General features: G+C 40.0%; 1 pseudogene; it reads left to right on the top strand.

Annotated features, from left to right (window-relative positions):
- The first annotated feature begins 3789 nt into the window (after nt 1-3789).
- On the top strand, nt 3790-6485 carry LOC123819851 (annotated as a pseudogene).
- Nucleotides 6486-10169: the final 3684 nt, after the last annotated feature.

Raw genomic sequence — 10169 nt, 5'->3', positions numbered from 1 at the left:
TTTTTAGTAGATTAAATCCTAGGAATGATAAAAGGTGGAGCCATCACTACTTTCACCAAACAGCTTCCTTACTCCTCTGGTGTAAAAGGGTAAGAAAGAAGTTGGAAAGTGGTCATATGTGCTGATTTACTAAGGTACCCCCATGGAAACTTGAGGAATAGAAGGACAAGTTCTTCTACCCTGAGTTATTCCTCACATTCTTCGCTCTTGGTTCCCTTAACCTATTTGTCTGAAATCTTATGATGGTGTAAATCCTGCTGCATGAGGTATCTCCTCTAATACTAACAACAGTTCGCCTGAGGATTCTCATTAAACAGCTGATTATTGGTACAAATTTTGCCTCCAGAAATCTCAGAAATGGGCTAAACAGCATATTAATTGAATCATATCAAGACCTAATTGTGTTAAATGAAACTCGAGAACCAAGTTATATCATACACAAAAATAAATTTGAAGTGGATAAAAGACTTAAATATAAGCCATGACACCATTAAAGTCCTAGAGGAGAAAATAGGCAGGAAAATCTCAGATATTTCTCGCAGCAACATTTCTACTAATATGTCCCCTAGAGCAAGGGACATAAAGGAAAGAATAAACAAATGGGATCTCATCAAAATAAAAAGCTTCTGCACAGCTAAAGAAAACAGTGTCAAAATAAAAAGACAACCAACAGTATGGGAAAACATATTTGCCAATGATACCTCAGACAAGGGCTTAATCTCCAAAATATATAAAGAATTTACATGACTCCACTCTAAGAAGACAAGCAACCCAATTAAAAAATGGGCAAAGGACTTGAACAGACACTTCTCCAAGGAGGACATACAGAGCATCCAGAGACACATAAAAAGATGCTCAGTATCACTAGCTATCCAAGAGATGCAAATTAAAACCACAATGAGATACCACTTCACACCAGTCAGAATGGCCATCATAAACAAAGCAACAAACAACAAGTGTTGGAGAGGTTGAGGAGAAAAGGGGACCCTAGTGCACTGTTGGTGGGATTGCAGACTTCCACTGGTAAACCACTGTGGAAGACAGTATGGAATTTTCTCAGAAAACTAAAAATGGATCTGCCTTTTGACTCAGCAATTCCACTGCTGGGATTATATCCTAAGAACCCTGAAACACCAACCCAAAGGAACCTATGCACCCCAATGTTCATAGCAGCACAATTTACAATAGCCAAGTGTTGGAAGCAGCCTAAGTGCCCATCAGTAAATGAATTGATCAAAAAACTATGGTACATTTACACAAGGGAATTCTATGCAGTAAAGAAAGAAGGAGCTCCTACCCTTTGCAACAGCATGGATGCAACTGGAAAGCATTATGCTAAGTGAAATAACCCAGGTGATGAAAGACAAATACCACATGATCTCACCTTTAATAGGAACCTAAACAACAAAACAAAGAAACAAGCAAAATATAACCAAAGACACTGAAATAAAGAACAGGCTGACAATGTTCAGAGAGGAGAGGGGAGAGAATTTCAGGGGGAAAGGGGAAGGGTTTACAGGAACAAGTATACATGACACATGGACAAAAACTAGGGGAGGGGGTGGAAATGGGAGATGGGAGGGCTGGGCGGGTGGGCTGGGATGGGAGTAAAAGACAAATAACTCTACTTGAACAACAATTATAATTAAATTAAATTAAATTTTTTAAAAAGACCTCACTGTGTTCACAAAAGAAAACTTACTCCCTCTTCAGTTATCACAAAATTCCCAGACATGCAGTCTAGTATAGGTCAACATAGATTTCATAATGAGTCTACGACAACCTTAAGTTCAACTAATAATTTAACCTCAACAATTATAAAGGTACCCCCAATTTTAATATAAATTCATTCTTCCTATAAATTTTCCAGAGAGGAGTTAAAGTTTAGAAGTTGCATGTTTATGTCTTTAGAAGTTGGATTCCAAGTCTTTAAAAGTTCCAAATCAAATGTTAAAATTTTGTATTAGAAGACAAGAGAGATTAAACTATAACATTCATTCTTGCTAATTTATTATCCTACTTTATTTCAGTAGGGAAGACTCTGGTATTGTGTATGTGTTGTTCTGTATCTAGGAATGGCACTGACAGTGTGAAGCTAGAGCCTTATTAGTGCTCTGTGGCACTCACAAAACTCAACTGCCTTTGCCGTCCTGTCCTCCTTGTCTGAAAATCACACTGAGAAATACAAGAGTAGTAAAAAAGTTGTTCTTCCATAGCTTACAATGCCTGTCTACACAAAGATTCTGTTTTCCATGGAATAAATCTGCTTCAACCGTGCCTGCTTAGATAAACTCTGAACCTGTATATTTCAAGGTCAGTTGCTGAGGACCACACATTATTACTTTATTAGCTTCAATTTTCCAAGAACACTATCCCATTAAAAATAGCCTCAGATTGCAAGTACTATTCACAATTAGCTACTGTGTTGTCTGTCATTCTCAAAATCCCATGTGGCCCAAGTTCACTGAAGTCTAAGTCTTTAAGCACTCTCCAAATATAATTCATTATCTTTTTATCTGGAATACAGTATGAAATCAGAGGACCAAATATTAAGAGTTTAAGGGCTAATAAATTATGCCCATTTGTTCTTTACCACAAAGTGATAAAATATGATGAAAGCACCACAGTTACTCTGTTTGGAGAGTGTGGCTTAGAAAAGGACTGTGGACATGTCATTTCAAGTTTCTGTCTTCTCTTCCCTCCTACTATTCCCCCATTTTCTGCCTCACTGTCAGTCTATTTTTGGGGACCGGTTACCCCAGGAAAAATTTTGGTCTCTCCAAATCATTTTGTCCTCTTAGTACCTAACAGGGAGGGAAGAGACTGAACCCCCATTGCTTATGACCCATTAATAGATTATTGTTATAAAAAGTGAAGCAATGGCTGTCACATATAAACATGTCAACTCACATGCTCTGGGGATGCATGAGTAAGGGATGGACAAGAGGCCAAGAGAATTTATTACAGGAGGAAGTCCCACACAGAAAACATAAGAAAAGGTGGAGTAGGCATTAGCTTTTATAAATAAGTCAAATATTGAACTATTAACTCCAAAGGTTTACCACTCCATCAAAGAGCTTATATTTGGAAAGTATATCAGTATCTTATTATTAAAATCTTGACTATAGCTGATAGTTGTAGAACAAGTGTTGTTCATACTTTTTAGGGAGAAGTAGAATGCTTCCTAACCTGAAGGTATTTGTCTGAGGAAGTGGTAAAAAGAATTAAGTAAGATCAGGGTAAACTGGAATTCCTTAGTGTGGAGAAGTGCAGGCTGGGAATGATGGCTCTTTTCAAGAGACCTAAGAGAACCACCTGAAATCTAGCTGAGTGGAGGTCATAAAACTAGGGATTTAAAGAAGAAACCACATTGAGACTGGTAGGAGGGGCAGAGATGCAGAATCAGCTAGTCCCACATCAATGTGTGATAGGTAAAAATTGGGAGGGATATCTTAGCCTCAGAGGTTCCTCCAGAGGAATGAGGGGTCCCAGCCCAGGGTTCCAGTGCCAGGAAGAGAAGGCCCATAACTTCTCTTGAAGTGGCTGTGATAACCAGTGGAAATTGAGGCTGAGGGAAACCGAGGGCTTGTGAAGTCTCAAGCAGTTCCTCTAAAGGGCCCACACATGGACTTACTCAGACTCACTCCCTCTGGGCCCCAGCACTGGGGCAGCAGCTCAAAAGGCACCAGGGATATATGGAGAAAAATTGAATTGACTGGCTTTGGGGCAGGAGCTGGAGGGGGAGGTTTCTACCACAAAGAAGTACTGGCAGGGGCCATTTTTCCGTTGATGAGCCCTCTCCCGGAGACCTGGCGGGTGAGTGCCATATCTGAGTCTCCATCAACTTGGCTCACACTGTAGCCTCACCCTGGTGATTCCCTGAGGCCCTGCTCCACCAAATTCCAGGCCCACCAAAGCTGTTTCCAGGGGCTTTTCCATAAGAATAGTCTGTCTTGGCTCATGCTTCAGATTTTCCTAAACTCTCTAAAATAAGCAGTATCTGGCCTCAGCATGCCCCATATCCCTCACTGAGTGGCCCTAGGCCTGGCCCTAGCAGCAGCTGGCCTTGGCTCACAGCTGGGCCTCTCCTGGGTACCTCCAAGCCCAGCACAAGTAGCAACCACCTGCAGATGGCTTTGTAGCACATGCCAAGAGGCCTTGGGCAGAACACAGGCAGCGACCTTAGCCTGTACCTCCTGGGAGGCCCAAGAACCAGAACACCCAGAGAGCAGTGTCAGACTACATCAAAGCACCACCCAACCACCTCCACAAGTGACACACTGAAGAGACAGACCCAGCAGGCATCAGAGCCTGGCTAAGTTAAGTCCTGATCCATGGGGTGGGCCCCTCCATAGCTAATCCTCTACAGTGGTGGTCCCAGCCAGTCTGCACAGTCTATTGGCCTGGGTGTAAAACCCTCCCATTGACATGCCAACAGAAATCAAGGCTCAACTTTAAGGGAAGGGTGTACACAGCCCTCACAGAGTGAGACTCAGATGAATGGGGAGTCTGTACCACTGCACCCTATGGGACACCTACTACATTAGGGTACTCTACCAAGCCCAGGAGATGCAGTGGCTCTACCTCATATATAGAAACAAACACAGGGCAGCAGTCAAAATTAGGAAACAGGTCCCAACTGAAAAAATAAGAAAAATAACTAAATGAAATGGAGGCAAGCAAGCTAGAAATACAGAATTCAAAACAATAGTTTTAAGGATGCTCAAGGAACTCAGTGAGAAGTATAACAGCATAAAAAAGGACATGAAGTCACAAATGAAGGATATACTAACTGAAATGAAGAATCATTTACAGGGAATCAACAGTAGAGAAGATGAAGCTGAGAATCAAATCAGCTATTTGAAATATAAAGAAAAACAAAAAACCCATCAAATCAGAACAGCAAAAAGAAAAAAGAATACAAAAAATGAGGATAGCTCTGGGACAACTTCATGCATATGAGCATTCATACTATGGAAGTGCCAAAAGAAGAAGACAGAAAGTAAGGGATCAAGAAACTGAAAAAATAAGGACAGAAAACTTCCCTAACCTGCTGAAGGAAATATATATACCAATCCAGGAACTGTGGAGAGTTTAAAACAAGATAAACTCAAAGAAGCTCACAGCAAGAAACATCACAATTAAAATGCAAAAGGTTAAAGACAAAGAAAGAATCTTAAAGAAGCAGAAGAAGAGCAGTTAGTTACCTCCAATGGAGCTCCCTTAAGATTGTCAACTGATTTCTCAATAGAAACTTTGCAGGCCAGAAGGGACTGGCAAGAAATATTCAAAGTGGTATTCAATATTCAATATCATTGTTGAAATATTCAACAAGGACCTACAATCAAGATTACTCTACCCAGCAAAGCTATAATTTAGAATCAAAGAACATGTAAAGAACTTCCCAGACAAGAAGCTAAAGAAGTTCATCACCACCAAATCGGTATTATATGCAATGTTAAAGGCTCTTCTTTAGAAGAAGAACACCAGAAATATGAATCATAAAATGGCAATAAACACATATCTATCAACTGAATCTAAAAAAAAAAACAAAATAAATCATCAGAACAAAAACAGACTCATAGATACAGAGAACATTTTGATTTTTGCCAGATGGGAGAGAACATGGGGGGATGGGTAAAAAAAGATGAGGGGATTAAGAAGTTCTAGTTGGCAGTTACAGAATAGTCATGGGGGACGTCCTGCCCACCTCTGCTAGAGGGTCTCCCCAGCCCAGACTGCCTGAATGTTCCTGGAACAATGACAGGATTACCCTGTCTTTCCTGGGAACTTTTGGCTGCTAGAGCTTGCCAGTGTGAGAAAGCATGTCCCCCACTTCCCTGTTGTTTGAGTTCATGTGCTCAAACCATGACAGACCTGCCCACCGAGCTACTGTTTTTCCTGAAGGACCTGGCATGTCACTTACATCCCTTTGCTCTTGGCTTTTAAGATTTTCAGTCAGAGTGACTTTGATCATTTGGCCATTTCCAAAGCATTTGAACTCCAATTAGTTGCTGGGTTGGGCCACTGTGAATGCGCACGTCCGTCACAGGGAGACCTGGCCTTCCTGCGTGACGGCCTTCAGTCCCATGAGGAGCCAGCTGTCCATCATCAGCCTTTCCACTTCGTGCCACCCCTGAGAATCCAGGACAGTAAGGAGCCCACAAAACCTGCTGCCTGAACGGGGGGACTTGCATGCTGGGGTCCTTTTGTGCCTGCCCCCGCTCCTTCTATGGATGGAACTGTGAGCACGCCAGGCGCAAAGAGAACTGTGGGTCTGTGCCCCATGACACCTGGCTGCCCCGGAAGTGTTCCATGTACAAATGCTGGCACGGCAGCTGCGCTGCTTCCCTCAGACATTCCTACCAGGCTATGATGACCAAGTGATGGATGAGCACCTTGCAGCTTCCAGCACTCCAGAATTGACACCATCTTCATGCTCCACCCTTCTGCTGGCTGGCACCTGCCTTGCTATAGGGAGTTAATAGCAATCAACATTTGCGTGCGACCTTAGCCATGCAGATTTCATGACCTGTGAAGCTCTCGCTCCAAGGTCCTGAAAGATGATCACTTGTTAGTTACCTTGAAGTAGTCATAGATTTCCACAATGGTCCCTGAAACTCCTCACAGTGTGAGCACACCTCCGAGATGTTGCAGGTCTGGTTCCAGACCGCTGCCATAAAGCGACTGTCATATTAAAGTGAGTCACACAATTTTTCCAGTTTCCCAGTGCATATAAAAGTTATGTATACACTATAAAAAAAAAGAATAGTCATGGGGATGTAAAGTACAATATATAGTCAATCATATTCTAATAACTATGTATGGTGTTAGATGGACATGAGATTTATCAGGATAATCACTTAGTATGTTATATATTGTCTAATCACTGGGGTGTACACCTGAAGCTAATATAATATTGTATGCCAACTATAATTGAAAAATATAAAAAGATTTATAATTTAAAAATAATAATATATAAAATTAAATTAACTATTCACCAAAAAAAGCTAGAACAGCAGATATGCTATGGGCTGGACAGTGGACTGGATCACTCAAGAGTCTTCTGACTTCTGATCATGTTAGGAGGTTGTCATGGTAACAGGGACCTTGTGCAAGCCCTGCTCATGGGACACAGTCATAAAGCAATTTATTTGGTCTTCCACAGTTCCTTTCCATCTGCTCACTGGGGCAAGTTTTGCTGCTGAGCATGAAATGAAAATTTGGGCAGGCTTCTCTATTCACTTTTAGGAAATGCAAAGGTGTATAGTAACTTTAATTGCAGAAAAAAGTCCCAATTCCCTAATTACAGAGTTCTCTCCAATATTATAATATAAACCCAAAATGTAATATGAGAATGAGGCTTTCTATCTTCTCTCCTCTCTTGGGCCTATTGTGAATGGGAAACCTGATTTTGGGAGAGATGCCAAATACCTTTCTTTTAGCTCACCATTCTACTTCTTACCATCTTATGAATCAAGATTTTGACTTTTGGGGGGTGAAAGCTGGAAGGGTAATGAGGTAAAGAGAGAGCTGAAGTGTAGTTATTTGACTGGTACAGTTGTGGCAATTTAGTTTTGACATGTTTTGAATGAGGTATATCCGGCAGGTACATTTGTTATCTTGTGAAAATTCTCATCTGCATTGCCCCTTTGAGGGTGATAAAATCATCTTATTTTCTTCCTTACTCCTCCAGCATGCCCTTGGAATCTGAGGACACATTTAACATTCCCCTGTTGACATCTGTGGAGAGTATATGACAAACCCACCACCAGCTCTCTCTCTGCTAGGTGTATAGGCCATGTCTGCCCCTCATGCATCTTTTGTTCCAACAAATTCTAGGAGTATAGCTACTTATCAATCATACTCTTCTAGTCTGCCATCAGTAGCTTATTAGGTCAGCCTCGAAGTTAATAGTTCATTGGTCTGAAAAACAGTAGGAGACATATATCAAACTCTCTGCCCAAGTTGTAAATCAATACCCACAACCCACTGGGGGTGAATGGAGACCAAAGTATCATCCTCTCCAAAAAGTATCATTCATGATTCTTTCATGATTTTCACACTTGGTGGTTTTATAAAACTACAGTGGGGGGTAGAAGTCTTTTTTTTATTTTATTTTAATTGTTGTTCAAGTATAATTTTCTATCTTTTACTCCCATCCCTGCCCACCCACCTAGCCCTCCCCATCTCCCTCCCATTTCTACCCCCCCTAGTTTTTGTTCATGTGTCCTTTATACTTGTGCCTGTAAACCCTTCCCCTTTTCCCCTGAAATACCCTCCCCTCTCTCCTCTGAACACTGTCAGCCTGTTCACTATTTCAGTGCCTTTGGGGAGAAGTCTTAAACCAAGAGTTTCATACATATTTTTCACATACCTATTTTTGAGTCTTACAGAAAACTTTGTATAACAAATACCTCTGGTATCTAGCATCTATTTATTGTCATAAGGTGATAGCCAAAACTTCACTATTAATACTGTGTTATATAATTGTCTGGAAAAACTAAAACTGGCTAAGTAGAGTTAAGACTTAGAAGGTGGTTAGGCAGTATCTACCAAAAAAGTAAATAACAGATCACCTAATGTTACTATAGATAACAGACTTGGAAATGAATGATTGGAGCAATATGAACAATTAATATTTTGCCCCATAACAGCAAATTTTCCAACTCCCTAACAGTCTTTTTACTGGTTTCCAAAAGGTATCTCACACTCATCCTATTCAAAAAATGAGCTCACTTATGCTTACCTTCAACAAATATGTTTCTTTTCTTGGAATCTCTATTTTGTCTAATAGCAGCATACATATTTCCTAAGCAAAATAATTTAGTGTGATGGCTTTACACTCTTAGAGATGGGAGGCCAAGAGAGAAAACTCATAATGGCCAAGGATGTAACCTTGTGGATGTAGTGGCAATTCCCTTTGGGTTAATCCTCACAGAATGGTATTGCTTCATTGTCTAGTTTCTAGTTGCAAGGTAACCCGTACTTATATAATAATGAGCATTTTCTTTTTTTACAGACTTAAGTCAGTAGGGGCCAAGATGGTCTCCTTTATACAAGCTATTGAAATTGTTTAATTCAACATTTCCTCCAAATGTATGACATGCAAATATATGTGTGTAGAATGTTCTGGAGAAAATTACATCAAAAAATTCTACCTAGCTACACAGGCATATTCCATTCTATGGAAGATAAAGCAGGAGGATAACATTTTCATTTTTATGAAGTTATGTGTAAGGTCAGTGGATTAATAAATGAATCTGAATTATTCATCAGTCTGTATGTCATTCAGATCTTTAAAATCAATGTTGATGGAGTAGTAGAAACTTGTCAACTCTCACCAAACCAATATAATCATCTTCTTCCTGCTCTCTCTTCCATTTTAACCATTTACTCTTGTTTGGGATTTTTGGAATCTGGATAAATCTCCATGCACTGTCCCTAACAACCATAACACATGTTAATAATTTAAGGGCCTGAAGTGTAAAGGGTGTTTATGAAGGAGCATTTCACAGAGAGTACAATATCACAGAAGTAAGAACAGATTTCTGATTCACATCCCTTAACTTAGGCAGAGATTGATTTATGAATTTTCTATACTAATTAATAAAGATTATGTGTAAATTCTTTGGAGCCTATTAGTCAGGGATGAATAGGATTTTGTGTATACTTTTAGCGAACAGATGATTTGCTTTTCCCTCCTTTTTTAAAGGAAAATATAACCATTAGCTTTCAGGAGTGTCCAACCCATAGCCCAGGATGGCTATGAATATGACTGAACACAAAATCATAAATTAAAACCTTTTTTTTCTCATCAGTTTTCATAAGTGTTTGTGTATTTACTGTGTGGCCCAAGACAAGTCTTCTTCTCCCAGTGTGGCCCAGAGACGTCGAAAGGTTGGACACCCCTGCTGTGTCTAAACAGTGATTTATTGATTAATTTCTTTCCATTTTTGCTGATGTTTGCCTTAACTCCTATAGACACATTTCTCTGTATGCTTCTTTGGAGTTTTTGAAATTGTCCATTACAATTGCTAAATATTTATTAAGCAATTCTCTCTGCTTGTGTTGCATCAAAACATGCCATATTAAAAAGAATGTTCATGGCACTGGAAAGATAATTCCTGAGCTACTGAATTGTTATTTTCCATGTTAAGTCATTTTTT

This window comes from Phyllostomus hastatus, unplaced genomic scaffold, assembly GCF_019186645.2.
Source record: "Phyllostomus hastatus isolate PE091 unplaced genomic scaffold, TTU_PhHast_1.1 phas_contig_34, whole genome shotgun sequence".
Classification (NCBI taxonomy): Eukaryota; Metazoa; Chordata; class Mammalia; order Chiroptera; family Phyllostomidae; genus Phyllostomus; species Phyllostomus hastatus.
This window is presented reverse-complemented; position numbering and strand designations above follow the sequence as displayed.